Source organism: Lepus europaeus, unplaced genomic scaffold (assembly GCF_033115175.1).
Source record: "Lepus europaeus isolate LE1 unplaced genomic scaffold, mLepTim1.pri SCAFFOLD_32, whole genome shotgun sequence".
Lineage (NCBI taxonomy): Eukaryota > Metazoa > Chordata > Mammalia > Lagomorpha > Leporidae > Lepus > Lepus europaeus.
In genome coordinates this window covers 6,616,724-6,623,591 of record NW_026909196.1, presented here as the reverse complement: position 1 = coordinate 6,623,591, position 6,868 = coordinate 6,616,724, and positions in this window count along the sequence as shown.

Here is a 6,868-nt window from a genome sequence, read left to right as displayed (position 1 = left end):
AATACAAACAGAAATGTCATGTGTGTTTGCTCTAGTTCCTCTAGCTTTCTCCCTAGATAATACGAATGTGTAGAGCTGGTGTCTCCATGTGGAACCAATTAGTGTTTCCAAGCACAAAAATAAATGTTCCCTGATAAAAAACATCCAAAAAATGCAGTCCATTGATAATATCCGGAAGATACAAACACAGAGGCTGTAGCAATATTTCGGAATGAGTTATCCAAAACACAAACGGATATTTCTTGTTTCATCCAGTCATATCCGGAAAAACTGGTGTGGAAATCAGATGCAATGGACCGAGAAACTCACAGTAAAATTGGTTTTGGAGAAAAGCAAAGTCTTTTTGTTAGGCAAGTGCATAAAATGTCTTCGAAACTAACACAAATTTCATGTTTGTTTGTCGCATTTCCTTTAGCTTTCTCCCTAGAAAATACAAATATGTAGAGCTGGTGTCTCCATGTGGAAATAATTAGTGTTTCCAAGCACAAAATTAAATGTTCCCTGACAAAAAACATTGAAAACAATAAAGTCCATTGATAATATCCGGAAGACACAAACACAGAGGCTGTAGCAATATTTCAGATGGAGTTAGCCGAAACACAACCGGATATTTCTTGTTTCATCCAGTAATATCTGGACAAACTGGTGTGGAATTCGTATGCAATGGACCGAGAAAATCACAGTACAATTGGTTTTGGAGAAAAGCAAAGTCATTTCGTTAGGCAAGTGCATAAAATGTCTTCGAAACTAACAGAAATATCATGTTTGTTTGTCGCAGTTCCTTTAGCTTTCTCCCAAGAAAATACAAATATGTAGAGCTGGTGTCCCCATGTGGAACCAATTAGTGTATCTAAGCTAAAAATTAAATATTCTCCGATAAAAACATTCAAAACAATAAAATACTTGGATAATATCCAGAAACATAAACACAGAGGATATAGCAATATCTGGGATTGAGTAAGCCAAAACTAAACCGGATATTTCCGGTTTCATCCAGTCATATCCGCTAAACTGGTGTGGAATTCATAAGCAATGGACCAACAAAATCACAGTAAAAATGGTTTTGGAGAAAAGCAAACTCTTTTCTTTAGGCAAGTGCATAAAATGTCATCTATACCAGCAGAAATATCACGTTTGTTTGCCGCAGTTGCTCTAGCTTTCTCCATAGAAAATACAAATATATAGACCTGGTGTCTCCATGTGGAACCAATTAGTGTTTCTAAGCTCAAAATTAAATGTTCCCCATTAAAACACATTCAAAACAATAAAGTCCGTTGATAATATCAGGAAAACACCAAGACAGAGTCTGTAGCAATAACTGGGATTGAGTTAGCCAAAATAAAACCGGAATTTTCCGATTTCTTTCAGTCATATCAGGACAAACTGGTATGGAATTTGTATGCAATGGACCGAGAAAATCACAGTAAAAATGGTTTTGTAGAAAACCAAAGTCTATTCGTTAGACCAGTGCATAAAATGTCATCTATACAAACAGAAATATCATGTTTGTTTGCCACAGTTCCTCTAGCTTTCTCCCTAGAAAATACGAATGTGTAGAGCTGGTGTTCCCATGATGAACCAATTAGTGTTTCTATGGTAGAAAAATAAATGTTCCCTGATAAAAACAATCAAAACAATAAAGTCCATCGAAAATATCCAGAAAACACAAACACAGAGGCTGTAGCAATATTTCGGATTGAGTTAGCCAAGACACAACCCGATATTTCTGGTTTTATCCAGTCATGTTCGGACAAAGCGGTGTGGAATTCGTATGCAATGGACCGAGAAAATCAGAGTAAAACTGTTTTTGGAGAAAAGCAAAGTCTTTTCAATAGGCAAGTAGATAAAATGTCATCTATACACACAGAAATATCATGTTTGTTTGTCGCAGTTCCTCTAGCTTTCTCCCTAGAAAATACAAATATGTAGAGTTGGTGACTCCATGTGGAACCAATTAGTGTATCTAAGCTCAAAATTAAATGTTCCCTGATGAAAAACATTCAAAACAATAAAGTCTGTTGATAAAATCCGGAAAACACAAACACAGAGGCTGTAGCAATATCTGGGATTGAGTTAGCCAAAACAAAACCGGATATTTCCGGTTTCATCCAGTCATTTCTGGACAAAGTGGTGTGGAAATCATATGCAATGTACCGAGAAAATCAGAGTAAAAATGGTTTTGGAGAATATCAAAGTCTTTTTGTTAGGCAAGTGCATAAAATGTCATCTATACAAACAGAAATGTCATGTGTGTTTGTCACAGTTCCTCTAGATTTCTCCCTAGAAAATACGAATGTGTAGAGCTGGTGTCTCCATGTGGAACCAATTAGTGTTTCCAAGCACAAAAATAAATGTTCCCTGATAAAAACGTCCAAAAAAAAAATACCTTCCATTGATGATATCTGTAAAACACAAACACAGAGGCTCTTGCAGTATCTGGGATTGAGTTAGCCAAAACAAACCGGATATTTCCGGTTTCATTCAGTCATATCCGGGAAACTGGTGTGAAAATCGTATGCAATAGACCAAGAAAATCACAGTAAAAATGATTTTGGAGAAAAGCAAAGACCTTTTGTTAGGCAAGTGCATAAAATGTCATCTATACAAACAGAAATATCATCTGTGTTTGTTGCAGTTCCTCTAGCTTTCTCCCTAGAAAATACGAATGTGTAGAGCTGATGTCCCCATGATGAACCAATTAGTGTTTCTATGGTACAAAAATAAATGTTCCCTGATAAACACATTAAAAACAATAAAGTCCATCGATAATATAAGAAAACACAAACACACAGGCTTTCACAATATTTTGGATTGAGTTAGCCAAAACACAACCGGATGTTTCTGGATCCATCCAGGCATATCCGGAAAAACTTGTGTGGAAGTAGTTTGCAATGGACCGAGTAAATCACAGTAAAATTGGTTTTGAAGAAAAGCAAAGTCTTTTTGTTAGGAAAGTGCATAAAATGTCAACGAAACTAACAGAAATATCATGTTTGTCGCAGTTCCTTTAGTTTCTCCCTAGAAAATACAATTATGTAGAGCTGGTGTCCCCATGATGAACCAATTCCTGATTCTACGGTACAAAAATAAATGTTCCCTGATAAAGACATTCAACACAATAAAGTCAATCGAAAATATCCAGAAAACACAAACACAGAGGCTCTCACAATATTTCGGACTGAGTTAGCCAAAACATAACCAAATATTTCTGGTTTCATCCAGTCATATCTGGACAAAGTGGTGTGGAATACGTAAGCAATGGACCAAGAAAATCACAGTAAAAATGGTTTTGGAGAAAAGCAAAGTCTTTTCATTAGGCAGGTAGATAAAATGTCATCTATACAAACAGAAGTATCATGTTTGTTTGTCACAGTTCCTCTTGCTTTCTCCCTAGAAAATACGAATGTGTAGAGAGGTGTCTCCATGTGCAACCAATTAGTGTTTCCAAGCACAAACATAAATGTTCCATGATAAAAAACATACAAAACAATAAAGTCCGTTGATAATATCCGGAAGACACAAACACAGAGGCTCTAGCAATATCTGGGATTGAGTTAGCCAAAAAACAACTGGATATTAACGGTTTCATCCAGTCATATCTGGACAAACTGGTGTGGAATTCATATGCAATGGGCTGAGAAAATCACAGTAAAAATGGTTTTGGAGAAAAGCAAAGTCTTTTTGTTAGGCAAGTGCATAAAATGTCATCGAAACTAACAGAAATATCATGTTAGTTTGTCGCAGTTCCTCTAGCTTTCTCCCTAGAAAATACAAATGTGTAGAGCTGGTGTCCCCATGATGAACCAATTAATGTTTCTATGGTACAAAATAAATGTTCCCTGATAAAAACATTCAAAACATTAAAGTCCATCGATAATATCCAGAAAAAAAAAAACACAGAAGATTTCACAATATTTCGGATTGAGTTAGCCAAAACATAACCCAATATTTCTGGTTTCATCCAGTCATGTCCGGACAAAGTGGTGTGGAATTCATATGCAATGGACCGAGAAAATCAGAGTAAAACTGTTTTTGGAGAAAAGCAAAGTCTTTTCATTATGCAAGTAGATAAAATGTCATCTATACAAACAGAAATATCATGTTTGTTTGCCACAGTTCCTCTAGCTTTACCCCTAGAAAATACAAATATGTAAAGCTGGTGTCTCCATGTGGAAGCAATTAGTGTATCTAAGCTCAAAATTAAATTTTCCCCGATAAAAAACATTCAAAACAATAAAGTCTGTTGATAAAATCCGGAAAACACAAACACAGAGGCTGTAGCAATATCTGGGATAGAGTTAGCCAAAACAAAACCGGATATTTCCGGTTTCATCCTGTCATATGAGGATAAACTGGTATGGAATTCGTATGCGATGCACCGAGGACATCGGAGTAAAAATGATTTTGGAGAAAAGCAAAGTTTTTTTGTTATGCCAGTGCATAAAATGTCATCTATACAAACAGAAATATCATGTTTGTTTGCCGCAGTTCCTCTAGCTTTCTCCCTAGAAAATACGAATGTGTAGAGCTGGTGTTTCCATATGGAACCAATTAGTGTTTCCAAGCACAAAAATAAATGTTCCCTGATAAAAAACATTCAAAATAATACAGTGCATTGAAAATATCCAGAAAAAACAACCGCAGAGGCTCTAGCAATATCTGGGATTGAGTTAGCCAAAACAAAACTGGATATTTCCACTTTCATCCAGTCATATCCGGTAAACTGGTGTGGAATTTGTATGCAATGCACCGAGAAAATCACAGTAAAAATGGTTTTGGAGAAAAGCAAAGTCTTTTCGTTAGTCAAGTGCATAAAATGTCATCGAAACTAACAGAAATATCATGTGTGTTTGTCGCAATTCCTTTAGCATTCTCCCAAGAAAATACAAATATGTAGAGCTGGTGTCCCCATGTGGAACCAATTAGTGTATCTAAGCTAAAAATTAAATATTCCCTGATAAAAAACATTCAAAACAATAAAATACATGGATGATATCCAGAAACATAAACACAGAGGCTCTAGCAATATCTGGGATTCAGTTAGCCAAAACAAAACCGGATATTTCCGCTTTCATCCAATGATATCCGGTAAACTGGTGTGGAATTCGTATGCAATGCACCGAGAAAATCACAGTAAAAATGGTTTTGGAGAAAAGCAAAGTCTTTTCGTTAGGCAAGTGCATAAAATGTCATCTATACAAACAGAAATATCATGTTTGTTTGCCACTGTTCCTCTAGCTTTCTCGCTAGAAAATATGAATGTGTAGAGCTGGTGTCCCCATGATGAACCAATTATTGTTTCTATGGTACAAAAATAAATGTTCCCTGATAAAAAACATCCAAAAAAATGCAGTCCATTGATAATATCTGGAAGAAACAAACACAGAGGCTGTAGCAATATTTCGGATTGAGTTAGCCAAAACAAAACCGGATATTTCTTGTTTCATGGACAAACTGGTGTGGCATTCGTATGCAATGGACCGAGAAAATCACAGTACAATTGGTTTTGGAGAAAAGCAAAGTCATTTCGTTAGTCAAGTGCATAAAATGTCATCGAAACTAACAGAAATATCATGTTTGTTTGTCGCAATTCCTTTAGCATTCTCCCAAGAAAATACAAATATGTAGAGCTGGTGTCCCCATGTGGAACCAATTAGTGTATCTAAGCTCAAAATTAAATATTCCCTGATAAAAAACATTCAAAACAATAAAATACATGGATAATATCCAGAAACATAAACACAGAGGCTCTAGCAATATCTGGGATTCAGTTAGCCAAACCAAAACAGGATATTTCCGCTTTCATCTGCCATATCCGGAAAACTGGTGTGGAATTCATAAGCAATGGACCAACAAAATCACAGTAAAAATGGTTTTGGAGAAAAGCAAACTCTTTTTTTTAGGCAAGTGCATAAAATGTCATCTATACAAGCAGAAATATCACGTTTGTTTGCCGCAGTTCCTCTAGCTTTCTCCATAGAAAATACAAATGTATAGACCTGGTGTCCCAATGATGAACCAATTAGTGTTTCTACGGTACAAAAATAAATGTTCCCTGATAAAAACATTCAAAACATTAAACTCCATCGATAATATCCAGAAAACAAAAACACAGAAGCTTTCACAATATTTCGGATTGAGTTAGCTAAAACATAACCCAATATTTCTGGTTTCATCCAGTCATGTCCAGACAAAGTGGTGTGGAATTCGTATGCAATGGACCGAGAAAATCAGAGTAAAACTGTTTTTGGAGAAAAGCAAAGTCTTTTCATTAGGCAAGTAGATAAAATGTCATCTATACAAACAGAAATATCATGTTTGTTTGCCACATTTCCTCTAGCTTTCTCCCTAGAAAATAAAAATATGTAGAGCTGGTGTCTCCATGTGGAACCAATTAGTGTATCTAAGCACAAAATTCAATGTTCGCTGATAAAAAACATTCAAAACAATAAAGTCTGTTGATAAAACCCGGAAACACAAACACAGAGGCTGTAGCAATATCTGGGATTGAGTTAGCGAAAACAAAACCGGATATTTCCGGTTTCATCCTGTCATATGAGGACAAACTGGTATGCAATTCGTATGCGATGCACTGAGGACATCGGAGTAAAAATGGTTTTGTAGAGAAGCAAAGTTTTTTTGTTATGCCAGTGCATAAAATTTCATCTATACAAACAGAAATATCATGTTTGTGTGCCGCAGTTCCTCTAGCTTTCTCCCTAGAAAATACAAATGTGTAGAGCTGGTGTCTCCATGTAGAACCAATTAGTGTTTCCAAGCACAAAAATAAATGTTCCCTGATAAAAAACATTCAAAAAAAAAATACAGTCCATTGATAATATCCGGAAAACACAAACACAGTGGCTCC